The sequence below is a fragment of the Ranitomeya variabilis genome, chromosome 4 (assembly GCF_051348905.1).
Source record: "Ranitomeya variabilis isolate aRanVar5 chromosome 4, aRanVar5.hap1, whole genome shotgun sequence".
Classification (NCBI taxonomy): domain Eukaryota; kingdom Metazoa; phylum Chordata; class Amphibia; order Anura; family Dendrobatidae; genus Ranitomeya; species Ranitomeya variabilis.
In genome coordinates, this window is record NC_135235.1 from 373,027,535 (window position 1) to 373,046,601 (window position 19,067).

The 19,067-nt window shown below is 43.8% G+C and overlaps 1 protein-coding gene across 2 annotated transcripts in view; it reads left to right on the forward strand.

The window, feature by feature from the left end:
- Positions 1-19,067, forward strand: part of C4H10orf71 (chromosome 4 C10orf71 homolog) — a 375,364-nt gene that overhangs the window by 258,163 nt on the left and 98,134 nt on the right. For both annotated transcript variants that reach the window (XM_077250749.1, XM_077250750.1), the window contains exon 5: positions 9,502-9,544. The gene's annotated coding sequence lies outside the window, so the exon portion shown is untranslated. The remainder of the gene's footprint in view (positions 1-9,501; positions 9,545-19,067) is intronic.

A 19,067-nucleotide genomic window follows, 5' to 3' on the forward strand; every position in this document is an offset into this window, starting at 1 on the left:
GAATCCAACAGAGTCTCATTTAAAGTCCAGGACTTCGCAGACTTAGGTAAAGACGAGATACTCATTTCCAGGAAAATAGGAGCATGGTCCGATAATGACATGACATCTATTGTTGCCGATTTTATGAGCCGGAGGCATGGCATTTGCGTTAAGAGATAGTCGATTATGTGGTAGGAATTGTGTGGGGATGAATAAAAGGTATAGTCTCTGGTGGAGGGATACAAAATTCTCCAAGGATCTAGTAGGTTTAATGATTGCAGTGAAAGATGGAGCCTTCTAAGGGCTTTTTGGGAGATAGAAGATTTTCCAGAGGAAGTATCCAGAAACGGGTTGAGAGTGAGATTGAAATCTCCTCCCACTACTACAATGCCTTCTGCAAATAGCTTCAGAATGTTTAAAGTTTTGCATAGCCAACCGACCTGATTTGTATTAGGAGCATATAAATTACAGAGAGTTATTTTAGTATTGGCCAAAAGGCCTTTTATCATAATAAATCTCCCATCAGAATCTGTCATAGAATCTACTAGTTCAAAGGGAACATTTTTTAAAAATTATACTCACTCCTCTAGAGGCCGAGGTACCTGTGCTATTATACCAATACAGGAAAAGAGTCCGAGAAATATCTGGGACCCTTCCTTTTTTGAAATGAGTCTCCTGTAAGAAAACAATGCTAGACTTCTTAGAGTGTAGGAGTCTCAATATTTGACTTCTTTTATTTGGGGAACGTATGCATTTAACATTATATGAGGCCACCACTATGGTGGCAGGTGGGCTGGTATTAGTCATGGCTGTTAAGATCGAAGTAGAAAAATGTCTGTGTGTAAGGACTGATCAAAACAAATATCCAGATTAACCAGAAAAACAACAGGAACAACAGAAAAAGGGGGTGAATATTTATATACAACAGAAAAAAACACCCATCTGCCGCAGAAGCGAGGGCAGGGAGTTTCTCCCATAGCAGATAGGGTGGACACACACCAGCGCGCGAGTGGTAATCTGTCAAGTGAAAACATATAATTTCAAAACATTTACAACTATTATGTAGATATTACTATCTAAGCAGCAAGGAAAATGGTCGAGGTCGACACGAGTCCCTCATCCTAGAGTTCAGATTGTGTGAGTGTTGGCATTCAAGGAGGGGGCTTCTTCTTGGCTCCAATTTTCCCTTGTCTGGATGATGCAAGTCTCTTTACTGGAGTCCACTTCTCCCGGATCTCCGGAAATAGCTCTCAGCGGGTGAGGGGATCGTAAGTCCATGTCCAAGGGAAGCCAGGAAGGGATCTCCATTTCAGTCAGGTTGAATGTTTCCCAAACTTTGGGAAGGTCAGCTGGGCTCCTGATAACCACCTGCTTGTGGATCGCCCCCACGTTAAGGGCAATGGGGTACTCGGTACTGGGTCCTTCGGTTCGGGGGATGTCACGGTGGCCTGACCCGGTCCGTGGCCCTTTTGAGGGGCGTCCAATTAAAGGAGTAGTTTGTCTGGTGTTCGTGACACCACCTCTGGTGTGCGGTCAGGGTGACCGACGCTGCTTAGGGGTCCGCTGGGGTGATGGAATGGCAGCTAGATGGTGTACCTTCCCACAGGTGAAGTATGTCCCCAGAGCTTCCCAGATGTGTAGGTGGTGATGGTGGACGGTGTAAGACGCAATGAATAACGAGGACACAAAGGTTGCAGTCTCTTTACCTTTAACTGAAGACTTCAGCGTCCACAGTCCAGAGTACCGTTCACAGAGTCCAGCCGGTCCAAAGGCAAATCCAGAGTTCTCTTAGCCAGATGGAAATCAGTAGCCTTCCTACTAGCGCCTGTGTGTTGTAGTACTTCCCTGCTGAGCACCACGGGATAGTCCTCACAACCTTTGTAGATCTTCTAGATGTTATGTCTTCCTCTCTGTCCCCCAGATGGTATGGATAGGACAAACCCGTTTGACTGGGATGGCCTGAGGCTTGTTTATAGGGACCCTAGAGATGCCCCGACCCCCACAATTTGCCATGGTGTCGTCTTAGGTATTAAGGTCGGGCAGCCAATTTGGAATTGACTGTCCTGCCGGTCTCTGAAGTAATGCGTAGAGTCAATTACTCCCTCGGTGTTCCGGCCACCGGCTACGCGCCTCAGGAGGAGGCTGCCTGTCTCGGGGCAGAAAATTGTTTGAGAAATTTCTCCATTTCCCCTTGTTTGCCCTGATAGAGGGCTGAGGATAAGTTCTTAGAACGTTCCTTGCCTGTCTTTACCATTATAGATTCATGAGATGTAAGATGTAAGCTCCTTGTATCACCACTCGCTCCCAGGAATATGATTTATGCGAGCATATGTATGGTGTGTGTCTTTAACATGAATCTGAAGTAGCAGTCTGTCATCTGAAAGGTTATCAAGGAGTTAAAATATAGGCCGCAGCTTTTTAAGCTGTGTCAAACAAATATCCCCTCTGATGCCTTAAATCCTTTGGGGGGGGCAGTGTCTATTTTAAGGAAAATGTCTCTATGCTGTCAGAGACAGTGGGAGCTAAACAGGAGGTTGGAAGCCGATATTTTAGAGCAGTCCCGGCACCCCTCGCCGCCTCAGAGGCCCGAGCTTAGCTCTGTATGTGAAGGAGAGAAGGGGAGGGCGGGGCTCTTCACCCAGGCGGCCTCTGTCAGCTATGTGAAGCGCCAAGATGGACGCCGAGGTGGTCGGAGCCTAACCCGTCGGTCTCTCACCGCTTCATGTTGTTCTGCCCGCTGGGGACCGGGGAAGCTCTCACCTGTCCCGACCGATGTCCACCGGACTTCAGGCTCCCACCATCCAGACACCCGCTAGCAGGTATCCTGTGCTGCAGCACCGGTTATCCCAAGGTGCTCCAGTCCTCTTCGCTATGCTCCCGGGTCGCTACGGCTTAGCTTCCAGCAGCGATTAGGTAGGGGGGGAAGGGGGGAATCACACCTCCGGTGTTCCGAGGTGTGGGCTGTGAACCGCAGGCCCCTGTGTGTGTCCGCGTCTTGGCGTCCCCTCCTCCAGGGTGTGCAGGAAACTCCCGGGGGTACTGCAATAGTTATCCGGCATCTAGAGCACCTCCAGAAATCAGTCTTTTGTTTAATAAGCAAATAAATCCTCTTGTAGTGGCAATTTGATAAGGCTGGGAGCGGGAGCTCTAGGAGAGCACATCCGGCTTCGTTGGGTCCCAGGCCACGCCCCCGTTAGCAATGTAATTCTACTCTGTCCCAAAAGTAAATGGGCAGGATGGTCATCAATGGAGAATGTCATTGAAGAGAAACAGTATGTCACAGATGGCAGAAGCCAGTTTATGAATGAAAGATAAATGAAAAAAATAGACTGAGTATCACTGGTATGTGCAGATATGGGACAAAAGAAAAAAAAGATGATATGTGACACATAACAAGAGAAGCTACAATATTGAAAGTATACAGTGGGTGGACAATTTAGTCCACATCTGTAAATTTGCTTTCTTCCATTGCTATGACTTGTTTCTTTTCTTGTTATCGTTTCGTTTACCTCTTTTTTTGAAAGGCTAGAATGACATGAAGAGAAAAAAAACACACAGGACACATATAAAGTAACCTGACTGGGAGGAGGATGTTATAATGACAACTACATGGTTACCCCAACAGAAACATTTTTTAACCCCTTAACGACCGCCGATACGCCTTTTAACGGCGGCTGCTAAGGGTACTTAAACCACAGCGCCGTTAATTAACGGCGCTGTGGAAAAAGTGAATAGCGCCCCCCAGAGTCGGATTTTCTCTGGGGTCTTGGTTACCGGGGGTAGTCAAGACCCCAGAGAACATGATTCGGGGGTTTTTTACCGACCCCCAGGTTGCGATCGCCGGTAATTAACCGTTTACCGGCGATCGCAAAAAAAAACAAACGTGATTTCCCATTTAATTTCTCTGTCCTCCGATGTGATCGCACATCGGAGGGCAGAGAAATGGGGTCCCCGGTCACCCCCGATAGCCCCCCGATACTCACCTGTCTCCCCCGGTGCTCCTCGTGGTTCCCCATGGGCGCCGCCATCTTAAAAATGGCGGGTGCACGCGCAGTGCGCCCGCCGGCCGGCACCTGGGAGATCTTTGGGGTCTCGGCTGCTGGGGGTAGCCGAGACCCCAAAGAACGTGATCGGGGTCGGTTTTTACCGACCCCTGTTTTGCGATCGCCGGTAATTAACTGTTTACCGGAGACCGCAAAAAAAAAAAAAAAAGTGATGTGTAATTCTCTGTCCTCTGATGTGATCGCACATCAGAGGACAGAGAAATAGGGGGATTCGGGGACCCTATCATACTTACCGGTGTCCCTGGGTCCTCCTGTGTCTTCTCCTGCCGGCCGGCTTCTTCCTATAGAAAGAAAATGCCGGCCGGCAGGAGAGAAGAGTTGGGGCTAAAATTAGGGTTAGGGTTAGGGTTAGGGCTAGGGTTAGGGTTAGGGCTAGGGTTAGGGTTAGGGCTAGGGTTAGGGTTAGGGCTAGGGCTAGGGTTAGGGTTAGGGCTAGGGTTAGGGTTAGGGTTGGGGCTAACTTTAGGGTTAGGGTTGGAGCTAAATTTAGGGTTAGGGTTGGGGCTAAATTTAGGGTTAGGGCTGGGGCTAAATTTAGGGTTAGGGTTAGGGTTGGGGCTAAAGTTAGGGCTATAGTTAGAGTTGGGGCTAAAGTTAGGACTAGGGTTGCGGCTCAAGTTAGAGTTAGGGTTGGGATTAGGGTTTGGATTAGGGTTGGCATTAGGGTTACGTTTGGGATTACAGTTAGGTTTGGGATTAGGGTTAAAGGTAGGGTTGGGATTAGGGGTGTATTGGGATTAGGGTTAGGTTTGAGGTTAGGGTTGAGATTAGGATTAGGGGTGTGTTGGATTTAGGGTTCTGATTAGGGTTATGGTTGTTTTGAGGTTAGGGTTGCGATTATCCTTAGGGTTGTGATTAGGATTATGGATCGGGTTGGCATTAGGGTTAGGCCTCTTTCACACTTCAGTCTTTTGGCGTCAGTCTGAAACGGCCATTTTCATCAAATAGCGGATCCGCCATTTTTTTTGGCGGTTCCGCTATTTTCCCATATGGGGTATCGCCACACTCAGGAGAAATTGCACAACAACTTTTATGGTCTAATTTCTCCTGTTACCCTTGTCAAAATAAAAATTTGGGGGCAAAAAGATCATTTTTGAAAAAAAAATGCGACTTTTTATTTTCACGGCTCTACGCTATAACCTTCCGTGAAGCACCTGGGGGTTTAAAGTGCTCACCACACATCTAGATAAGTTCCTTAAGGGGTCTAGTTTCCAAAATGGTGTCATTTGTGGGGGGATTCCACTGTTTAGGCACATCAGGGGCTCTCCAAACGCGACATGGCGTCCGATCTCAATTCCAGCCAATTCTACATCGAAAAAGTAAAACGGCACTCCTTCTCTTCCAAGCTCTGCAGTGCGTCCAAACAGTGGTTTACCCCCACATATGGGGTATCAACATACTCAGGAGAAATTGCACAATAACTTTTGTGGTCTAATTTCTCCTGCTATTCTTGTGAAAATAAATATTTTGGGGCAAAAAGATCATTTTTGTAGAAAAAATGCAATTTTTTATTTTCAGGGCTCTACTTTATAAACTTCTGTGAAGCACTTGGGGGCTCAAAGTGCTCACCACACATCTAGTTAAGTTCCTTAAGGGGTCTAGTTTCCAAAATGGGGTCACTTGTGGGGGGTTTCTACTGTTTAGGCACATCAGGGGCTCTCTAAACGTGACATGGCATCCGATCTCAATTCCAGCCAATTCTGCATTGAAAAAGTCAAACGGCGCTCCTTCTCTTCCAAGCTCTGCGGTGCGCCCAAACAGTGGTTTACCCCCACATATGGGGTATCGGCGTATTCAGGAGAAATTGCACAACAACATTTATGGTTACATTTCTGTTTTTACACTTGTGAAAATAAAAAAAAATGGTTCTGAAGCAAAATGTTTGCAAAAAAAAGTTAAATGTTCATTTTTGCCTTCCACATTGTTTCAGTTCCTGTGAAGCACGTAAAGGGTTAATAAACTTCTTGAATGTGGTTTTGAGCACCTTGAGGGGTGCAGTTTTTAGAATGGTGTCACACTTGGTTATTTTCTATCATATTGACCCCTCAAAATGACTTCAAATGTGATGTGGTCCCTAAAAAAAATGGTGTTGTAAAAATGAGAAATTGCTGGTCAAATTTTAACCCTTATAACTCCCTAACAAAAAAAAATTTTGGTTCCAAAATTGTGCTGATGTAAAGTATACATGTGGGAAATGTTATTTATTAACTATTTTTTGTGACATATCTCTCTGATTTAAGGGCATAAAAATCCAAATTTTGAAAATTGCAAAATTTTTTATTTTTTTGCCATATTTCCATTTTTTTCATAAATAATCGCAAGTAATATCGAAGAAATGTTACCACTATCATGAAGTACAATATGTCTCGAAAAAACAATCTCAGAATCAGCAGGATCCGTTGAAGCGTTCCAGAGTTATAACCTCATAAAGTGACAGTGGTCAGAATTGTAAAAATTGGCCTGGTCATTAAGTACCAAATTGGCTCTGTCACTAAGGGGTTAATAATAGGTCATTGATCCATTGGGAGTTACTTCTTGTTATATCCTTAACTATTACTTTTAAGGGGCCATGTCATTGTCATTATACCATGCTCTCAGGCATGTTACTTTATGTGTGTCCTGTGAATTTTATAACAATGAAAGCCTAAAACGACATAAAGAGAAACACAAACAAAAAAAAAGACCAATCCAGTTTAGACCCATTTTTATTTCCAACCAATTGTACACTGTTGCGGCTATTATGGCTGATTTACTTCCCATTTATATGTTATATATATATATATATATATATATATATATATATACAGTACAGACCAAAAGTTTGGACACACCTTCTTATTTAAAGATTTTTCTGTATTTTCTTGACTATGAAAATTGTACATTCACACTGAAGGCATCAAAACTATGAATTACACATGTGGAATTATTTACTTACCAAAAAAGTGTGAAACAACTGAAATTATGTCTTATATTCTAGGTTCTTCAAAGTAGCCACCTTTTGCTTTGATGACTGCTTTGCACATTCTTGGCATTCTCTTGATGAGCTTCAAGAGGTAGTCACCGGGAATAGTTTTCACTTCACAGGTGTGCCCTGTCAGGTTTAATAAGTGGGATTTCTTGCCTTATAAATAGAGTTGGGACCATCAGTTGTGTTGTGCAGAAGTCTGGTGGATACACAGCTGATAGTCCTACTGAATAGACTGTTAGAATTTGTATTATGGCAAGAAAAAAGCAGCTAAGTAAAGAAAAACGAGTGGCCATCATTACTTTAAGAAATGAAGGTCAGTCAGTCCGAAAAATTGGGAAAACTTTGAAAGTGTCCTCAAGTGCAGTGGCAAAAACCATCAAGCGCTACAAAGAAACTGGCTCACATGAGGACTGCCCCAGGAAAGAAAGTCCAAGAGTCACCTCTGCTTCTGAGGATAAGTTTATCCGAGTCACCAGCCTCAGTAATCGCAGGTTAACAGCAGCTCAGATTAGAGATCAGGTCAATGCCACACAGTTGTAGCAGCAGACACATCTCTACAACAACTGTTAACTGTTGTGCAGCAGGCCTTTATGGTAAAATAGCTGCTAGGGAAACCACTGTTAAGGACAGGCAACAAGCAGAAGAGACTTTTTGGGCAAAAGAACACAAGGAATGGACATTAGACCAGTGGAAATCTGTGCTTTGGTCTGATGAGTCCAAATTTGAGATCTTTGGTTCCAACCACCGTGTCTATGTGCAATGCAGAAAAGGTGAACGGATGGACTCTACATGACTGGTTCCCACCGTGAAGCATGGAGGAGGAGATGTGATGGTGTGGGGGTGCTTTGCTGGTGACACTGTTGGGGATTTATTCAAAATTGAAGGCATACTGAACCAGCATGGCTACCACAGCATCTTGCAGCAGCATGCTATTCCATCCGGTTTGCATTTAGTTGGACCATCATTTATTTTTCATTAGGACAATGACCCCAAACACACCTCCAGGCTGTGTAAGGGCTATTTGACCAAGAAGGAGAGTGATGGGGTGCTACGCCAGATGACCTGGCCTTCACAGTCACCAGACCTGAACACAATCGAGATGGTTTGGGGTGAGCTGGACCACAGAGTGAAGGCAAAAGGGCCAACAAGTGCTAAGCATCTCTGGGAACTCCTTCAAGATTGTTGGAAGACCATTACCGGTGATTACCTCTTGAATGCCAAGAGTGTGCAAAGCAGTCATCAAAGCAAAAGGTGGCTACTTTGAAGAACCTAGAATATAAGACATAATTTCAGTTTTTTCACACATTTTTGTTAAGTATATAATTCCACATGTGTTAATTCATAGTTTTGATGCCTTCAGTGTGAATGTACAATTTTCATAGTCATGAAAATACAGAAAAATCTTTAAATGAGAAGGTGTGTCCAAACTTTTGGTCTGTACTGTATATATATATATATATATATATATATATATATATATATATATATATATATTTCATAGCAGTGTGTATATTTTCCATTGTTTGTTTTTCTATTGATGATAGTTATCTCAAAAATAATTTCACGATACCCCTCCATTTTTTTCTCTCAGATTTAATTTCTTTCTTCTCCTCCTTTCTGTCACATTCACATTAATATCATATTTACCTTATTTTTTGGATTATAACACTGTTCTTACCGAGGGGTCAATGCTGCGGGCCTGTAGCTGTGGGTGTTGCGGTGGGGGTGAGGCGGTCCTGCGGTGTGTGGTGGTGGTCCTGCGGTGTGCGGTGGTGGTGGTTCGGCGGCCGCCATTCTTCTCCCGTGGTCTGTCGTCCTGCTTCTCACTCGGCGCAGGCACAGATATAAAAAGCCGAGATCTCCATCTCCATCTGCCTCTACTTGATGTCTGTAGGAAAATGGCCATGGCGCAGATGGAGCTCTCGGCTTACTGAGCTCTCAATCTTCTCATGTGCTGCATCCGGCAGCAGGGTCCAGGCAATGCTCCACTGCAGACAGACTGCAGGGATGGATAGTGATTGGTGAAGGGAACTGTTGCTGAGCTGCCTCCACCAATCACATATCTGTCCCTGCACACTATTTAATGTTGCAACTATGGTACTCACAAGTCCAGAGCCTTTTAGAAAAGGTGAGCAAACAACCCCCATCATCCTTCGGAGTACACTGTATCAATGGGTATATTCTGAAGGATGATGGGGGTTCTAGCCATATTGAGCTTAAATATACACTGTAATGTAGTGTCCAAAGTGTTTATTGCAAATGTGACTACCACCTCCCTCATCTTTCAGAATACATCCATGCATACAGTAAGTGGATGTATTCCTGAGGATGAGGGGGGTGGTAGTCACAATATACGGTACTGCAGGCACTGTACTGTAATTCACAGATCCCCCATAGGAGATCATCATCCACAGATAATATTTTTGTATTTTATTAAAGGTTTTTGCACACTATTTGGCTAAAAATATTTTTTTTCTTATTCTCCTCTAGGTGCGTCTTATAATCAGGTGTGTCTCATCAAGCGAAAAATACGGTAATCAATGCTTATTTTTACCTTTTATGAGTTTTTTTTCTACAGTATACAATGCATTATTTTATCTTGGGCACATCATCATGTTATCTTTTACTAATGTCCTTACTTACCCTGCATGTGAGTTTCTCCTTGTAGTATAAACTCAGTATTATTCCAGGGTACGCATGTATCTTTTTGTTGCACTTTTTTGCACTCTGTGTGTTGCACCTTAATGTGTGTTTGCACTTTACAGATGTAGACTAAAATGTCCACCCACTGTATGCTTTCAATCTCTTAGCTTTATGATTACCTTGCTAAGTATCATATATATCATCTATTTCCTTCTACATTGTCACATATCTGTACATAAATCTGAACTCCAATATGGCACTCCTTCCTATCTGACCTTGCACTGTGCCTCAAAAATAGTTTTCGACCACTTATCCATTGTCTACTGTTATCCTTGTGAAAACAAAAAAGGGCTAAACTAACACTTTTGTAGGAAAAATAGATTTTTTTATTTTCACAGATCAACGTTCTAAACTATTGTGAAGCACCTGGGGGTTCAAGGTGCTCATCACACATCTAGATACATTCATTGATGGGTCTAGTTTCCAAAATGGGATCACTTGGGGGGAATTTCCACTGTTTAGGCACATCAGGATCTCTCCAAACGTGATATGGCATCCGCTCTCAATTCCACCCAATTTTGAGTTCAAAAAGTCAAATGGTGCTCCTTCCTTTCTGAGCTCAACTGTGCGCACAATCAGTACATTTCTCCACATATGGGGTATTGTCGTGCTCAGGAGAAAATGCTCAAAAAACAATTGTGGTCAATTTGTTTCCTGTTACCCTTGTGAAAATAAAGAAATTTTGTACTAAATTAAATTTTAGGTGAAAAAAAATTAAATGTTCATTTTTTTTCCTTCCAAGTAGCAAAAATTCCTATGAAGCACCTGAAATGTTAATAAACTTCTTGAGTGTGGTTTAGAGGAGTGCAGTATTTAGAATCCTGTCAATATAGCGTATTTTCTGTCATATAGACCCCTCAAAGTTACTTCAAATGTGATGTGGTCCCTGCAAAGTTTTTTTTTTTTATAATTTGTTGGAAAAAAGAAATCGCTGGTCAACTTTTCAGTAATTCTGCTGATGTAAAGTAGACATGTGAAAAATGTTATTTGTTAACTATTTTTTTTTAACTATTTGGTTTAAGGGCATAAAAGTTAAAAGTTTGAAAAAGTTCTCCAAATTTCCAATTTTTTCACAAATAAACGCAAGTCATATAGAACAAATTTTACCACTATCATGAAGTACAATATGTCACAAAAAACAGTCTCAGAATCAGTGGAAGTCTCCTATAGTTATTACCTCATAAAGTGATACAGGTCAGAATTGTAACATTTGGCCTGGTTAACGAGGTCAATGCAGGCTTCAGAGTAAAGGGGCTAAATACTTTTCCCTGTTGGTGTTTCCTGTTAGAGATAGACTTGTATTCATTTACATAAAAAATAATTAGCTCAAAAAATACCAAGGAGGAGGACCATAAGACAACAACAGAAAATGTAGGAACAGAGTCCTCCAAGATTGATTCTCATAAAAAAGTAATGTTATTCAAGTACATAAATTTGGTTAAAAACACATTAAAAGTTGGAAATGCAACCTGGCCACAAAGATGATGAGAAAAAAAGCGCAAACACTGTACATGATAATGATGTGATAAACTGAGTACAATAATACAAGTTATGTAGGATGGCATAGTGCAAACAAAATATATAGGTAAGGTGCATAGTGCATGTCACATGCACCGCTTCTGAGGAAGATTGAGTATCGAAACACACGTCAAGGAGTACACTGGTACGTGACTTCAGACAGGTTGTATCTTAATTACCTTTGTTATTCTCATCTGGTTTTTTAGTCTATTTGATCATCTCAAGTCATGGTGTGTTAGGGGTCGAGTTCCCGCCTCTGCACAGGGGGAATCTCAGGCCATCTCTGCTGCAGTCTCCCATTCTTCTTCTACCAGCAGTGGAGCCTGCTCAGCGGAGACATCGGTCCCAGCGTCTTGCTCAGTCTGACTCTGTACAAAGAGTTACTGCTGCTTGTCCTGTTTCTGCCATGGAAGTCATTGCTGGGCAGCGGTGAGCAGACGCTTCTGGGACTAAGTCCTGCTTTTCTCGTTCTGAGCATGCCCAGAGTAAGATCTCTCAGTGGAGATTGAGGGTCACATGATCAGATACTGCAGCTAAGGCCAGTGGTCCTTCAGGAAGGTCCTGTAGGTGCTCACGCTTTGTGGCAGCCTCTCATTGGTCCTTCTAGGAAGGTCCTGTACGTGCTGCAACTATTTAAGGCTCGCATGGCTGCACGGCCATGCGCTAGTATTGTTCTATGATATGTGCTTTGCGCTAGTGTGGTCATGTGAGTTTGTGTTCAAGGACCCGGCTGAAATAAGCCCCTAGAATGCTGGCACCTCCCGTGAGGGGTTTGTGTCATGATCTCAATGGCAAGAGATCATAGCATCAGCATATAAAGGAACTAGCTCTTGGAAGATGGGAACTGAGCTGACCATGAACTAAACCTAACGCACAACTAGCAGTGGCCGGGTAGCATGCCTACGTTGATTCTAGATGCCCAGCACCAGCCGGAGGACTAAATAATGCTAGCAGAGGAAAATATTAGTCCTAGCTCACCTCTAGAGAAATACCCCGAAAGGAGACAGAGGCCCCCCACATGTATTGGCGGTGAATTAAGATGAAATAACAAACGTAGTATGAAAATAGGTTTAGCAAATTTGAGGTCCACTTACTACATAGCAGAAGACAGAAAGGACACTTTCATGGTCAGCTGAAAACCCTATCAAAACACCATCCAGAAATTACTTTAAAACTCTGGCATTAACTCATAACACCAGAGTGGCAATTCCTGTTCACAAGAGCTTTCCAGACACAGTAACGAAACTACAGCTGTGAACTGGAACAAAAATGCAAAAACAAACATGGACAAGAGTCCAACTTATCTAGTAGTTGTCTAGGAGCAGGAACAAGCACAGAGAGGCTTCTGATAACATTGTTGACCGGCAAGCAACTAACAGAGCAGCAAGGTTATATAGCGACTCCCACATCTTGATGGGAACAGGTGAACAGAGAAGATGAAGACACCAGTTGAATTCCACCAGTAGCCACCGGGGGAGCCCAGAATCCAAATTCACAACAGGTTTGTGTGCATGCATGACCACTGACTGCTCTCAGTTGAGTAGTTAGCCTGTGCCACTGTGATGTCATGTGATGTAGTGCTTTGAGTTTCGGCTACTCTGTGAAGTAACAGGGTTAGCTCATACCGCCATATAGTTCCGCCGTTTGCTAGCAGCAGGTTCTCCTACACGGTGGACCCCGGGCTGCGAACGCATCAATTATAATGAAACCTCTATATTTACTTGGTGTGTTCCGCTAGCCCTAACATAATACTAGTGCCAGGGTCTGGCTAGTAAATGGCGGACATTCAGCAATCCTTGCGGTATATCCAGCAGCTGGAGGGTAGGTTGGCGGCTCTCGAGAGCTTAACCTCAGCTGTGGATGTTACCACAGTAGCGTGGCTGCAGCAACCTTGTCCACTGCAACCCCTGTTCCGACAATATCTCGCCTCCCGCTGCCAGAAAAATTTTCTGGAGATAGCAAATCTTGTAGGGGATTCGTGAGTCAGTGCTCTATTTACCTCGAGCTCCTGGCTGCACATTTTCCCACAGGGCGGGCTAAGGTGGGATTTATTGTGTCTCTCTTGTCGGACAGGGTGTTGGCATGGGCTACGCCGCTGTGGGAGCGTGGCGATCATGTGGTGCAGAGTGCTCCGCTGTTCCTGAGCACTCTGAAACAGGTCTTTTTAGGACCTCGAGTCACCTATGACACGGCGCTCCAACTGCTGGCATTAACTCAGGGTGTGTCCTTGGTCAGCCATTTTGCCGTCCACTTCCGTACTTTAGCTTCTGAGCTGGAGTGGTCGGATAAAGCCCTTATCCCCATATTTTGGAGGGGGCTGGCTGATCACGTGAAGGACGCTCTGGCCACTAGGGAGATTCCTGCCACACTGGATGAGTTAATAACTGTCTCTACTCGTATTGACCTCCATTTTAACGAGCAGAGGTTAGAGCGAGCCCAGTGTAGGCAGAGGTTTCGGCTGGCTCCCACCTTCGCCAAACATCTGGAATCTCCGGTTCTGGTTCCTGAGTCACATGAGGCCATGGAAGTGTCACAAGCGGGATCTAAGTCCTGGACCGCTTGTGCACTCAAGGTCTGTCATGTTTGCCAGCAGTCAGGACTAGAGTTGAGCGACTTTCATTTTTTTAAGATCGAGTCGGGTTTTGTGAAACCCGATTTTGTCCAGAGTCGAGTCGAGTGCAGTCGGCCGATTATCGCTAAAAGTCGGGGATCGACCGAAACACGAAACCCAATGCAAGTCAATGGGGAAGCATAGTGAGTGGAGGCCAGGAAAACACCTACAGTGCCCATTTTAATGCCAAAAACATCCATTCTTGTTTCTGAAGCTTGTCAATCTTAATTAACTTTATAATAATAGTTGGGCATAGGGAATTGGGGGTCATTTGGCAAAAGTTGTGGGGGGAGTAGGGCTGGCTCAAGTTTTTTGTGGGCCCAGGAAATGCGGACTACGTCACGGCGGTGTTGCAGGGAAAAGTAAGTATTTCAACGTTGCAAGTGCTGTGATCCTGAGCAAGCAGGGGGGGCCCACTCGTTCGCATTGGCACTGGCACAGGGCCCCTCAAAGTACGGCGGTGTGTTTGCATGGCGGGGGCGCCTCCCACCAGCAGCGACACTTTTGCGTACTCTGAGGGGCCCTGTGCCAGTGACGTCGCCAACGAGTATGCCCCCCACCTGATGAAGGAACCTGCACTTTCATGTGCACCTTCCTCTTTGTCCCTGTGTAAGGTGGTATAACATGCGGGAAGGGGAACCTTACTTTCAGCAGGGTCAGATTCTGGCTGTGTAGAGTATAAGGGGAATGTAGTGGTCTAGGTCAATGTACCAGCAGACTCATCTAGCAGTGGCTGGGCAATGGGCAGGATGAGGAGGAAACAGATATAGGGCCAAAGAATAAAGTAGGCTAAATGCAGTTCAAAATTGGTAACAGGACTAAACAGGCGGCATTGCTTTGTTCAGTGGAGTAGCAAACCCAAGAGCAGCAGACACTGTTTCAAGGGCCTAACCACACTAGTAGGCCAAATGCAGTTTAATATCTGATAGTATAGGGCGAAAGCCAGAATGTGGAAGCTCAGCTTTGTTCAGTTGAGGACAACACCAGGCAGGGGCAGACAGACACCTTTAGTAGGCCGGAACAGCCAATTTTTTTAAAAAACAGCAGTTAATAAGAGGCAGAAGGTAGAAGCTCAGCTTTATTCAGTTGAGGACAACACCAGGCAGGGGCAGAGCCCTTTAGTAGGCCGGAACAGCCAATTGCATTTTTAAAAATGGTAATTTGGAACTGAAGGTTGAAGCACAGCTTTATTCAGTTGAGGACAACACCAGGCAGGGGCAGACAGACACCTTTAGTAGGCCGGAACAGCCAATTGCATTTTTAAAAATGGTAATTTGGAACAGAAGGTTGAAGCACAGCTTTATTCAGTTGAGGACAACACCAGGCAGGGGCAGACAGACATCTTTAGTAGGCCGGAACAGCCAATTGCATTTTTAAAAATGGTAATTTGGAACAGAAGGTTGAAGCACAGCTTTATTCAGTTGAGGACAACACCAGGCAGGGGCAGACAGACACCTTTAGTAGGCCGGAACAGCCAATTGCATTTTTAAAAATGGTAATTTGGAACAGAAGGTTGAAGCACAGCTTTATTCAGTTGAGGACAACACCAGGCAGGGGCAGACAGACATCTTTAGTAGGCCGGAACAGCCAATTGCATTTTTAAAAATGGTAATTTGGAACTGAAGGTTGAAGCACAGCTTTATTCAGTTGAGGACAGCACCAGGCAGGGGCAGACAGACACCTTTAGTAGGCCGGAACAGCCAATTGCATTTTTAAAAATGGTAATTTGGAACAGAAGGTTGAAGCACAGCTTTATTCAGTTGAGGACAACACCAGGCAGGGGCAGACAGACATCTTTAGTAGGCCGGAACAGCCAATTGCATTTTTAAAAATGGTAATTTGGAACTGAAGGTTGAAGCACAGCTTTATTCAGTTGCAGCTTCTTGGCAATAATATAAAGAAGACGAGACAGGACAACACTCGTTGGATGCCATATCTGTGTTTTCACTGGAAAAAAAACTGGCAGTTAACTACTTTGTAGGAGAAAGTTTTTGTAGCTGGAGGCCACTTTTTGTATTGTACCAGTTTTTTGTTGTATGTTTGGAACTGAAGGTTGAAGCTCAGCTTTATTCAGTTGAGGACAACACCAGGCAGGGGCAGACAGACACCTTTAGTAGGCCGGAACAGCCAATTGCATTTTTAAAAATGGTAATTTGTAACTGAAGGTTGAAGCACAGCTTTATTCAGTTGAGGACAACACCAGGCAGGGGCAGACAGACACCTTTAGTAGGCCGGAACAGCCAATTGCATTTTTAAAAATGGTAATTTGGAACAGAAGGTTGAAGCACAGCTTTATTCAGTTGCAGCTTCTTGGCAATAATATAAAGAAGACGAGACAGGACAACACTCGTTGGATGCCATATCTGTGTTTTCACTGGAAAAAAAAATGGCAGTTAACTACTTGTAGGAGAAAGTTTTTGTAGCTGGAGGCCACTTTTTGTATTGTACCAGTTTTTTGTTGTATGTTTGGAACTGAAGGTTGAAGCTCAGCTTTATTCAGTTGAGGACAACACCAGGCAGGGGCAGACAGACACCTTTAGTAGGCCGAAACAGCCAATTGCATTTTTAAAAATGGTAATTTGGAACAGAAGGTTGAAGCACAGCTTTATTCAGTTGCAGCTTCTTGGCAATAATATAAAGAAGACGAGACAGGACAACACTCGTTGGATGCCATATCTGTTTTCACTGGAAAAAAAACTGGCAGTTAACTACTTGTAGGAGAAAGTTTTTGTAGCTGGAGGCCACTTTTTGTATTGTACCAGTTTTTTGTTGTATGTTTGGAACTGAAGGTTGAAGCTCAGCTTTATTCAGTTGAGGACAACACCAGGCAGGGGCAGACAGACACCTTTAGTAGGCCGGAACAGCCAATTGCATTTTTAAAAATGGTAATTTGGAACTGAAGGTTGAAGCACAGCTTTATTCAGTTGCAGCTTCTTGGCAATAATATAAAGAAGACGAGACAGGACAACACTCGTTGGATGCCATATCTGTGTTTTCACTGGAAAAAAAACTGGCAGTTAACTACTTGTAGGAGAAAGTTTTTGTAGCTGGAGGCCACTTTTTGTATTGTACCAGTTTTTTGTTGTATGTTTGGAACTGAAGGTTGAAGCTCAGCTTTATTAAGTTGAGGACAACACCAGGCAGGGGCAGACAGACACCTTTAGTAGGCCGGAACAGCCAATTCCATTTTTAAAAATGGTAATTTGGAACAGAAGGTTGAAGCACAGCTTTATTCAGTTGCAGCTTCTTGGCAATAATATAAAGAAGACGAGACAGGACAACACTCATTGGATGCCATATCTGTGTTTTCACTGGAAAAAAAACTGGCAGTTAACTACTTGTAGGAGAAAGTTTTTGTAGCTGGAGGCCACTTTTTGTATTGTACCAGTTTTTTGTTGTATGTTTGGAACTGAAGGTTGAAGCTCAGCTTTATTCAGTTGAGGACAACACCAGGCAGGGGCAGACAGACACCTTTAGTAGGCCGGAACAGCCAATTGCATTTTTAAAAATGGTAATTTGGAACAGAAGGTTGAAGCACAGCTTTATTCAGTTGCAGCTTCTTGGCAATAATATAAAGAAGACGAGACAGGACAACACTCGTTGGATGCCATATCTGTGTTTTCACTGGAAAAAAAACTGGCAGTTAACTACTTGTAGGAGAAAGTTTTTGTAGCTGGAGGCCACTTTTTGTATTGTACCAGTTTTTTGTTGTATGTTTGGAACTGAAGGTTGAAGCTCAGCTTTATTCAGTTGAGGACAACACCAGGCAGGGGCAGACAGACACCTTTAGTAGGCCGGAACAGCCAATTGCATTTTTAAAAATGGTAATTTGGAACAGAAGGTTGAAGCACAGCTTTATTCAGTTGCAGTTTCTTGGCAATAATATAAAGAAGACGAGACAGGACAACACTCGTTGGATGCCATATCTGTGTTTTCACTGGAAAAAAAACTGGCAGTTAACTACTTGTAGGAGAAAGTTTTTGTAGCTGGAGGCCACTTTTTGTATTGTACCAGTTTTTCGTTGTATGTTTGGAACTGAAGGTTGAAGCTCAGCTTTATTCAGTTGAGGACAACACCAGGCAGGGGCAGACAGACACCTTTAGTAGGCCGGAACAGCCAATTGCATTTTTAAAAATGGTAATTTGGAACAGAAGGTTGAAGCACAGCTTTATTCAGTTGCAGCTTCTTGGCAATAATATAAAGAAGACGAGACAGGACAACACTCGTTGGATGCCATATCTGTGTTTTCACTGGAAAAAAAACTGGCAGTTAACTACTTGTAGGAGAAAGTTTTTGTAGCTGGAGGCCACTTTTTGTATTGTACCAGTTTTTTGTTGTATGTTTGGAACTGAAGGTTGAAGCTCAGCTTTATTCAGTTGAGGACAACACCAGGCAGGGGCAGACAGACACCTTTAGTAGGCCGGAACAGCCAATTGCATTTTTAAAAATGGTAATTTGGAACAGAAGGTTGAAGCACAGCTTTATTCAGTTGCAGCTTCTTGGCAATAATATAAAGAAGACGAGACAGGACAACACTCGTTGGATGCCATATCTGTGTTTTCACTGGAAAAAAAACTGGCAGTTAACTACTTGTAGGAGAAAGTTTTTGTAGCTGGAGGCCACTTTTTGTATTGTACCAGTTTTTTGTTGTATGTTTGGAAATGAAGGTTGAAGCTCAGCTTTATTCAGTTGAGGACAACACCAGGCAGGGGCAGACACCTTTAGAAGGACGGAACAGCCAATTTTTTTAAAAACAGCAGTTAATCAGAGCCAGAAGGTAGAAGCTCAGCTTTATTCAGTTGAGGCCAACTTGAATTAGGGACTGCAGACAGACTTTGCAGGCTGTCCCCTGTGTGGACCATGCATCCAATACATTAACCCATTGAGCCACAAAGGACACGTAACCTTCCGTGGCCAGGCCTACAGGTCCATGTGTCTGTTGTCAGGTATACCTTTGGACTGACAAATTGACAGAATGCAAGGACAATGCGGTCTTTAACATGCAGGTGGAGGGGTGGGATGGCTTTTCTCGCAAAAGAATTGTCAACTGGGTAGCTCATAGCGTGGTATATCGTAGTTCATCCTGGCTTTATTAATATTAAATTAAATAAAAAAATAGGCTCTATGCACTTTATAATTGGTTCCAGGGGTACACGGGCAGCAGTGGTCTGGTCAGTGGAGGCCTAGTGGAAGGAGGGACCGCAGACAGGCTTCGAAGGCCTAA